Below are 11619 nucleotides of genomic sequence, written 5' to 3'. Positions count from 1 at the left end.
CTGAAGAAATTTGGTTTTATGCAGGTTTATTCAAGGGGTTAGAATTTTCTGATAAAGAATTAAAACAAAGCAATAGCAATGTTTTTTTTTTTTAAAAAGACTATCTAAAAGCAAGGGCATACAAATCTGTTTTATTCTTCATCTACTCTAACATCTCTTACCTAGTCCCTTCCAAGACAGCATAAATACGTGATGATGGGGTGAAATAACCCCAATGGCAACACTCTTGCATCACAAATTCAACCACAAAAGAACAGTTTAAAGGTGTGTTCAGTAGTTTATCTACCCATCTTCTAACTGCTTCATCCAGTTCAGGGCTGTGGTAGGGGGCTGGAATCTACTGCAGCAAGCGACAGGCCACAGGGGGAGCTCATCTGTCAGACTGCCAGTCCAACACAGAGCACACACAGACACACACACACTCACAGAGCACGCACAGACACACACACACACACACACTCACAGAGCACACACAGACACACACACACTCACAGAGCACGCACAGACACACACACACTCACAGAGCACGCACAGACACACACACACACACACACTCACAGAGCACACACAGACACACACACACACACAGACACACACACTCACAGAGCACACACAGACAGACACACACACACTCACACACACACTCACAGAGCACGCACAGACACACACACACAGACACACACACTCACAGAGCACACACAGACACACACACACACACTCACAGAGCATGCACAGACACACACACACAAACAGACACACACTCACAGAGCACGCACAGACACTCACAGAGCATGCACAGACACACACACACACACAGACGCACACACTCACAGAGCACACACAGACAGACACACACACACACACTCACACACACACTCACAGAGCACGCACAGACACACACACACACACACACACACACACACACCGACACACACACTCACAGAGCACACACAGACACACACACACAAACAGACACACACTCACAGAGCACGCACAGACACACAAATAAACAGACACACACACACACACTCACAGAGCATGCACAGACACACACACAAACACACACACTCACAGAGCACACACAGACACACACACAAACAGACACACACACTCACAGAGCACGCACAGACACACACACACAAACACACACACACTCACAGAGCACGCACAGACACACACACACAAACACACACACACTCACAGAGCACGCACAGAAACACACACAAACAGACACACACACACTCACAGAGCACACACAGACACACACACACAAACAGACACGCACAGACACACACAAACACACACACACTCACAGAGGACACACAGACACACACACACAAACAGACACACACACACTCACAGAGCACACACAGACACACACACTCACAGAGTACACACAGACACACACATACACTCACAGAGCACACACAGACACACACACACAAACAGACACACACACACACAAACACACTCACAGAGCACGCACAGACACACACACACAAACAGACACACACACACTCACAGAGCACGCACAGACACACACACAAACAGACACACACACACTCACAGAGCACGCACAGACACACACAGACACAAACAGACACACACACACCCAAGGAGCACACACAGACACAAACACACTTACAGGAACACACACAAACATACTTACAGACACAAACACACACTCACGGAGCACACACAGACACAAACACACTTACAGGCACACACACACAAACACACAGACACAAACACACAGGCACACACACACAGGCACACACACACAAACACACTAACAGACACACACACACTCACAGAGCACACACAGACACAAACACACTCACAGAGCACACACAGACACAAACACACTTATGGACACAAACACTTACAGACACACACAAACACACTCACAGAGCACACACAGACACAAACACAGAGGTACACACAGGCACAAGGACACTTACAGACACATACATATTTACAGAGCACACACAGACAAACACACTCACACCAGGGCCCATTTTCCCAGAAGACAGTTAACCTACCAGTATGTCTCTGGACTGTGGGAGGAAACTCATGCAAAGACGGTGAGAACATGATCTCATTTATATGAGATGGTATTACACAGACATGAATGGAAAGAGATAGGCCAATGCCAAACAAAAAGAAGAATCCCAGGACAGCACACAGCCCGTTATACAGTTCGTACATTGCTGTCTTACCGTTTACTGTTACCAGCAATAACAGTTGGTATAAGGCTTACTATCAAGTCATCGTGAATGTATTCCGCTCAATGTTTAAAGAGTAGGCAAAAACCTACTGTAAGTACATCCACCAGGTTTCTAACACACCTGTCCCGATCATATCTTCACACTCCTCATCCCCTGATTAGAAGCACATTGGCTCTTCCCACCCATACGTTTCTGCAGTTTCACATCAAGAACATGCGTTAGGAAAGCCGTGTCATTTCTACTTGTCACAGAAGCAGTGACACACATACGCATTTAACCTGGGAACGCTTACAGACATGGCATTGTTCTTCATGTATGCAAAAGACAGAACACGTACTCCTTTAGAATTTTTTTAAAAGTGTGTGACGATATTCTTCTGTTGTTAAAGTCGATGCTACTTCGAATTGGAACAGTATCACTGCATATATAATGCAAGATATTAAAATAGTAGGCAACATCGTTTAGAAATGAACTATTGTGTTTAAACACAATAATTGTCTCATATAAACACAATAAATTTCTTGCTCAACTATCTTGCATAAATGCACTAATTTTCCCATTTAAACACAATAATTTTCTTGTATAAACACAACACTATCTCATATAAATGCATTTTTTTTTCTCCATGGCTTTTGTAAGTTTGTAAGAACTTGCTTCAGATATGGCAAAGGACTCCACATAAGACATAAGGCATAAATTCACTATAAGGCAAGTACAAACAGGAGAATATTTCTGCAAGTGCCAACATGAGTATTTTGTTATAGATCAGTCAAAATGATCTATGATGACAAAATACTCATCACACCCTTATTTAATAAAATATGTAAATTAAATACATTGTACATATTTTAGGTAATGAACTTCAGTGTTTATAACCCAGCATCAGGTTTTATTTTTCTCACAATGAAATAATATATACATCAATAAAAAAATATGGTATACTGTATGTATCAATCTAAAAAGCAATCCCAATATAGAAATTCACAATGTCCTGTGCAGTACAGATAATGAATTTGTCTCCTTTGTTTTTTTTTCTCTGCAGATGAATAGGCTACCACATACTGTAGTAAACTTTATTAGAGAATTCAGAAACATCTTGTTGTTTTAAATGTGACTCAGGACAACATTTGTATTTCTCTTCTGGAGCAAATCTAAACTGAATGTTAGGCATGAGTATATAGTGTGCATATATATGCCAAGACTAAACAGGAACATTAGTCATTCTTATCAGAAACCAGATCCATTGTCAAGGGAGAAGTCAAGTCTAATAAATAAAGTGTACATAGCAACTGCTAAATGAAAGTAAAGAGCTAAAACTGCTCCATATTGTTACTTTTTTGCTTTTTAGCAACAATACCCCCCCCTTAATCCCACCCCAAACAACAGCAACAGGACCTTAAACACGAGTCCACCCTAAAAAAAAGACTCCGGGCTGGAGACAGTTCAATGGAGAGACCTTTTGTTGGTTGAGCTACATTAGCAGTAGACTGGTTACATGATTTCTCAGAGTTGTCGCTTTGATCACAAATAGTGAAAAAAGCCAGTACTTAACTATACGGCAATTTCTTAACCTCCAATCTCTTCTACCTTGTCTTGTACCTAAGTTGATTAGTTACAATTGTCCTAAACAAAGCAAAAAAAAACCTTATAGAACTTATAAAATATGAAACAGGCCATGCTATCTGTCAACATTGTTCATTGCCAGGTATTTTCTTTAAAAGCATGGCCACCATGAAATTAAAATGGGTATGTTGCATTCATATTACACAACTGATGAAACACTAAGGGAAACGTCAAGACTCGTTGGTTTGAAAGGAAATGCTTTTGTCGCATCATCTTCTGTTGATCCACAGAGGTCATGAGCCTCATCTGAGAAACTAAGACAGACCCTTTAAATTATAATCTCTGACATAATTTAGAGATGAGAGGAGACTGTTGTCCTCTCCAGCAGATCTCTGGATATGCTGCCACTCTCACCTGCTCTGGGCCCTGTGTTTGAAACCAGCCCGTCTGTTGTGAACTTTGCTTTTGCTGTGTTAGTCTACATTTTCTCCAGGTGCTTGTTTCCTCCCACACTCCTGGGCTGCTCGGTGAACTGGTGATTCTGAATTGCTGTTGTGTATGGTGTGTCGGTGTTGCTGTGTATGAATGAGTGAGTGTCTTGGCCCTGTGTCTCCAGGGTGTAATCTACCTTGTGCCCCAATCCAGCTCCCTGCAGTCATGTAAGGAATAAGCTGTTAGTCAAGAAGTAGGAATGATGTAAAGGCAATGAGCCCAGGAAAATAACACAAATGGTCTAGTCCATCCTCTAATATTGTGAGATAAATTTAAGAAATGTAGTTGTATAAACAACAATAGAAGCTATGCATTTACAGTATGACATGATTAATTTGACAACATTTTCAATAGTATATTCTATTAAAGTGAAAATTAGTATTGCCTTCACGTAATTATCTGACTGTAGCACCGCATGGTCAAACTCAATCTGATAGAGTTAAGTGAATTTCAAAGTTTGTAAATTAGTTATGAAGATATGTACTGAGTGATTTCATATACATGTTAATGCAGAACGAGCCCCTTGCGAGAGTTTCCTGTAGGTTTCCCTCAGCATGTCTTAGGTCTTAATCATACACTCGATCGAGTCATTGCATGTATTATTATTCACCAACTACCTGTTTTGTCTGGAGATCCAATTATTTCAGACTATTATCATAATAGCTTTGAATTGCAACAGCCTTTTAACAATCAAGTAAAATATGTTAGAACACCATCTTGTTCTTGATACTGTTCCTATGTGTTCTAACACGCTCACCATCAGTTATTAACACAGTTATTAACACAGGTTCGTCAGATCAGCTCCTGGGCACATGCGATAGAAAATAAGAAAACCTACAGTCCATCCAGAAAGTCACTCCATGGTTTAATGACACAACAAACTCACTCATATTAGAATGTCGTAGACTTGAACATAAATGCAGAGTTACCAAAATGGAAGCTTTTAAAATTGCTAAGAGTGACAGCATCGTGATGTTTTAACAGTCCTTATTTTCAGTGTACTCAGCTTACTACTTGAACTTGATAGATTTGCAAACAATCTTCCTAATATAGTTAATCTTACAGGCAAATGGTTGGGTGCACTAAGCACCTATCCCTTCAAATATTTCTTGACTAACCACACAGCTTGAATGAAAAAAAATGTTAGGAAGCAAATAGTAACAGAAAGTACTATACCTAACATGAGAAATGTTACCTTGTCCCTGCTGGCTGCCTATCCTTGAATATATCCATATGCTTTGTCACACAGCAATAACTGTATTTATTGCCATAAGCAACACAACAACATGTAGATTACTTCATACACTTGAGCTTCCCGTATTAAATAAAATGAACACTGCTCTCCTTCCTAGATTTTTCTAGCTGCAATTAAGGCTGGAGTGCTAAACAGACCTTTCAAGAAAAATTGGGACTTTATTTTTCTAAAACATTATAGAAATCACAGATTCTTTTCTAAAATCTTAAAGAAAGTAGTTACAAACCAGCAATATTATTTCCTTCATCAAACTATACTGAAACCGTGTTAACCAGAAGACTGATTGACCTGTGATTCTGCCTTCATACACTGCTTGTCCTTCTAGATCGAAGTGTACACTTTGACACCATCGACTGCCAAACCTTGCTCTGTCAAAACCTGGTTCAAATCATACCTCATCAACAAATCCCAGTGCTGCCTGATACCTGATGTGTGTCCATATTGTTACAGCTACAGGTGACTATGGAAGTGTGTCTAAGAACGTAGATACAATGAATAACCCCTGGCAATTGTCAACATTTCCATCTCCAAAGCACAGGGATGTTTGGCTGAGATGTAGGGGTTCCAGATACAGTGATCAAAGCAACTGTAAAGATTATTATGGTTTACCTTAGTTAATTGTGTTTGGGTAAATGATTAAGTGTTATTCTCCAGAAAAGACACCACACACAGTAAGAGGATGGCAAAGCAGAAGGAGCAAGATGGAGAGGAAGACAAAAAATGAAAGATATTGTTGGGGAGATCACCCGGAAAGACCAGATTGGAGCTTAGTATTTATTAGTATTTGTCAAACTTATTTTAGGGAAGTCTGATTTCCTGTGTGAAGAATCTCTTGGTTAAAAACAGCCTCTCCTGGTTACTGGTTGCATTGTTAGAACAGGGAGACAGGTTCCCATTAACCTGGTGGCATCTGGGTGTACAGAGAGAGACATTTAACTGCAGGCTGTGTTCTATTGAGTTTGAAAGGCAGTTCATCTTCTTTTGGCCTTTGTAGGCATTATTTAAGAGTTAAAGACTTGGTAACAGCCAGGTTTTTCTGGGTAGTTAGGACGTTAGCCCCCTGGGATGTCTGACTTGTAAAATCTTTACAGTTTGGGGGTTATGATTAGATATTTAACTTATTTATTAATCTGCTCTGTCCAATCCTGATTTTCTCTAATTTAGTTACCCCCATTTGTAACAGTATTTAAGTTTATTAAGTTACAGTTCCAGAAGGTTTTGTGCTCAGATCTACACCATTTTCTTCCAGTGGGGGGACATCATCATCACAAACCAAAATGTCAACTTTCACTGTTATTCTGCTGAGGCACAACTACATTGGACTTATAAACCCCATGACTCCTCAACCTTAAATAGTCGTCACCTATCCTCCTTACTTTCTGAAAAATAAATATGGATGACTAATAAATTTATTTTAAACAAAAAAATGGAAGTTTTACTATTAGGAAAGAATGACCGTTTAACCTTTAATCCTATTTTCACATTCATATTGTTCTATCTACTGTATTCTGTTCACATTTCCATGTAGTCCCTAACTCTGCTTTCAAATCCCTAGCTCTCCCACTAATAACTCTGTTCTTGCCTGTTTCAGCCCATGGCCTGTACAGTCTTTTCTAAGATTTCTCTGCTGCTGTGCCTGTTGTGCCCTGTCTATAATTACATACCCTAAATACAGACCATTAAATTGCCTGTATTGTCTTCCTCCTGGTCTGTTACCTGTATAGTTCTTAGGCACACCTCACCAGTTCTTAGTATTAATTCCACTGTCCACTAGGCCTATGAGAGGTTAGTATTTTGTCTATGATAAGACTGTCTGCCTACATTCTCTTGGAAATCAGAATCAGGATAGCCAGAACCACTATCACACAGATGTATCCTACTGACTACACCAAAACCTAAAGGATGTAAGTTACAGTGCAGTTCAGCAAAGATTTGAAATCTTGTAGTCTGAGTACAGCTCTGGTCACCCTCTGTCATTACTACGAATGGGTGTTTACATAGTTTACATTACATATACTGAACATTAGAATTGTACAACAAAATACTTCCACACATGGTACAATGACTGTTTCTGATAAGGCTATCCTCACTTCTCAATTAGTTCTGAAATATACTCACATACTAAACCCAGGTCTGGAATGTTCTACACCAAACCTACACCCAGGTATGAATGTCTGATGTAAACATGGGTGGCTATAGGCTCTACCCAAGTGCTTCAATTTGTAATTTGAAGAACTATTGTTTCCTTCCCTCATTAAAATATGTGTATGGTAACTTTCATCCTTTACAGAAATATTTCCTAAATAATGTGATTTCTAACACAGGACACAGAAAAACTGATACGTACTGCCAGAGGGTGATAATTGCAGACAAGATCTACACTTGACTGAACTACAGTCCTCAGGAAGCTGTGGGAAATGCCATCCTCAGTATCTTAACCAATTGGTGTAAGACTATTTGAGCTAGACTTCTTCACAGCCCTCTCTAGAAAACTATAGAGTTATAAATGCCGCTTGCCTCCGAGACTCTTCACAAAACTCATGTGTCAAAACACAAACATTCACCAGTCGCCTGCTCGGTCAGTCAGTTTCTTTCTTCTATAGGAAGGGCTGAGAACAAGTTGAGTTAGAAACTGAAAGCTGAAAGAGCGTGTTACTTGCCACACGCTGTCTCTTTAGTTTACAGCTGTTCCTGTTTATGAAACCTGCTCTAGGGTGTGTCACATCCATTTGATACATCTGGACAAGACTATTGTAACAGCTTTTTTGTCTCATGTACTCGCCTGTACTATATCCAGACTTCAGCTTGCTCAAAATACAGGATATAGAGTTTATTCAATGTTAGGATTTTTATATTGGCTCCCGGTTCACTCTAGGATGGACTATAAAAACTGTAAAAGCACATAACTACAAACTACACAGAAAGCACAGAAAGGTTTAGCTCCCACATATGAAATGACCTGCTAACAACATACACACCAAGCAGAGAGCAGAGAGGTCAGCGGAAGGTGGTTTTCTAGTTGCCCCCCAGATCTTCAGAGTTATCTTTGGTGGTAGAGGTTTTATTTAAAGGGATCTTAAATGATATCTTTTTATTTACTGTTCATCAGAGGCATGAATGAGTCTCTCCAGAGTCTGAAGCACGACTCTGCACTGCTGCTAACTGTACAGGTCTGTACTGCATGTCACAAAAGTCATTCAGTTCCTGGGTCTTTAAGTTCACAGCAATTAAGGCAACCTCCAGATCTTAGATACGGATAAGCAATTATTTTTGCACGCAGTCTCAAGAAATTGGATTTTAAAGGATTTTAAAGTCAGCATTTCATCAAAGGCAAACAAAGACTAATGAGATGTGAAGATACTGTACCTTTCTGCCAAACAATCAAATCATATTGCTGTTACTTTCTATTCCAAGCATGAGGGAAATAATATATGGTTTTATTAAAATGACTATGTGAACTATTGAATTGAATACATAGACTTGACATACTTGAGGTATAACAGTCCCAAGCAAAATCCATAGGCAGGTGCATTGGTACTGTAAATATCATCAGATTTTGTCTGTGTATTTTAAATATCTGATATGTTTTATTCTTGTACTCTTTATTCACAGTGTGGCTGTTTTCATTGTGCTCACTGTTACCTTATTGTTTTACCTGATTCGTTACACAAGACAGGTTTTGCTTTTAATTGCTTTGGCGTAACGTGTTCAAAGTTGACTAGCAGCTCGCCTGAGGCAGAGGCTCTCCCCCACATCTATCAGACATGTGAAAGGGGGTTTTTGTGCTGGTAAAGGTTTTATGGAGGTTGATGAGTCACAGTGGTTTTTGTCCTGTCTTGACATGTTATGAGAAACTACCTCATAAAGGTGATAAAAGTCTAGTTGTTTATGTTAATTTTGCACCTACAGTACAGACTCTTCTGGGAAGCAATTGAAATGCAGTATCAACCCATTATACTTATTAATAAGCAGAAAAATACAAACCAGAAGACACAAGTAAAGGTGAAAGAGAACTGCAGAGACGAAAGAGGAAAACACTGCTTAGTGTAAAAGTCAAATGGGAGTCAATATGTTACCCACCCCCTGTTTGCTTAAGAATACACTCAGTAAATCCTGGAGATGGCTGGACATCTCCAATAACAGTATTTATATTCTTTCTGTTCAGTGTCTTCTCTTAAACTGGGCGCTGTCCTTTGGATGAGACGTAAAATCAAGGTCCTGACTCTCTGTGATCATTAAATGTCACAGGGTGTTTCTTAAAAAGATCAGGGGAGTTAACCCCAGTACCCTGGACAAATGTCCCATTGGTCCTTACCACTCATGGCCTCCTAATAACCCCCATCTCTGAACTGGCTTCAGCACTCTGTTCTCCTCCCCACTGAGAGCTGGTGTGTGGGGAGTGTACTGGTGGTGGAGGGGAGTCCCCATTACCTGTAAAGCACTTTGAGAAGAGTGTCAAGAAAGGCAATGTAAAGGTAAGGAATTATTATTAAAATACTTGAGGTCATGCATACTATCTCCACGTCTTTAGCTTAGCAAGGCTATAGTGTAGTGTTCTCCAACTTAAGAGAAGATTCATGTAAATCAATATCTTTGATACAAATTGTTCTTGCAAAGGCCTAAATAGAGCACTGTACAGCTAAATCCTGTCAGAGCTTGCTTTTATTGAATATAACGTCATCAAAACCAAGTTCAAAGCTAACTGCTATATGGCACTGGATCCTAGCATAGAATTTCACATTACAGCATGGTGTTTTTCTGGGTGTGTGTCCTGTTAAATCCCTTGGGGCTCTGTACTAAATGTATATATAATCAAGTGAGGGAACAGACAGTTTTAGATAATAATCAATTTTGCTGTCAAGTTATTGTTTTTTGAAAGAGGTTCACCTGCTTTGCAGAGATTTTAATTAAATTAATTTGTAGACAGAGAAACTGCTCAATTGTGGGTAGCACTTGCCAGCTTTGTTTTGCTGTTCAGTGACTCTGTACTGGAAACAAGAGTGATTCTAATTTTTTTGCAGAATGCCTGTACAGCTTTAAGGACATTTACAGAAATTCAGATTTATAAATGAAATAAACTGACAGAATGAATTAATGAGATTTTAGTTAAAATATAAAGCTTTAGGTTAAAGACGTTTAAACTATTCTAAACCGTGTGAAACTCTAACTAGTGGAATTTTGTTAAATGGCAAAATGTACTCAACATTCATTGTAGATAATACTGTACATATGAACGAATTTTACATCCAGTGAAAAGGTCCAGCTACAAGATGGACATAAACACCTAAGTCTTCAGTAAATCTGGACTAGAGATCTATGTGACAAGGCCTTCAGTGGCACTGAGCATGTTGCAGAAAGTGACATTGGACAAATACGAACTGCACAGTAAAGAATTCTCCTGTGGCAGACAACCTGTTCTTTGGCTTTAGCAAACTTTGGCCATTATCTAGGGAGTGGAGCTGTGAACACTCTGGGCCCATGAACACCCATGATTGAATCTTGTAGTTTCAAGATCGGTTAAACCCATCTTGTACTTTTCAACACCTGTGCTTGCTTACCATGTGATACATGTCTGCATTAAATACCATATGCCATGTATTTGTCCAGTCTTGAATTTTGACCAAGTCTTTTCTAATGTTTTACAATGTTTGCTAATTCTTCTATTTCAGTATCATCTGGCAATATCACTAGTTAACTACCAGAACCTACTGTAGATCATTGATATAAATGAGGAAAAGCACTGCCCTAATACAGATCCCTGTGGTACTCCACCAACTAGCAAAGTTTGGACATTGACCCTGTATTTTCTCTATTTTCACATACATCCATTCACTTTTTTTGTCCTCCACCTGCAGTTTGAGCAGTCAAAATCTTTCAGAAAAATACATACTTTATCATGTGTTGTGTGTATTCAGTACTGCTGTTACTTGTTCACATATATGCTCTAGAATCTTATTTCCATAAAGATGATGACCACAGAGTTAAAATCAGAGGAGTTAATTGCTCCTAAATGTTTAACAGAATTTGAGGGGACCACTTCTGTACCACCAAGAGTCAATTAAAAATCCTCTCGGTCTTATT

The sequence above is a fragment of the Lepisosteus platostomus genome, chromosome 8 (assembly GCF_059453375.1).
Source record: "Lepisosteus platostomus isolate fLepPlt1 chromosome 8, fLepPlt1.hap1, whole genome shotgun sequence".
In the NCBI taxonomy this organism is placed as follows: Eukaryota; Metazoa; Chordata; class Actinopteri; order Semionotiformes; family Lepisosteidae; genus Lepisosteus; species Lepisosteus platostomus.
The sequence above is the reverse complement of the archived record's forward strand: the minus strand, read 5'-3'. Positions refer to the sequence as shown.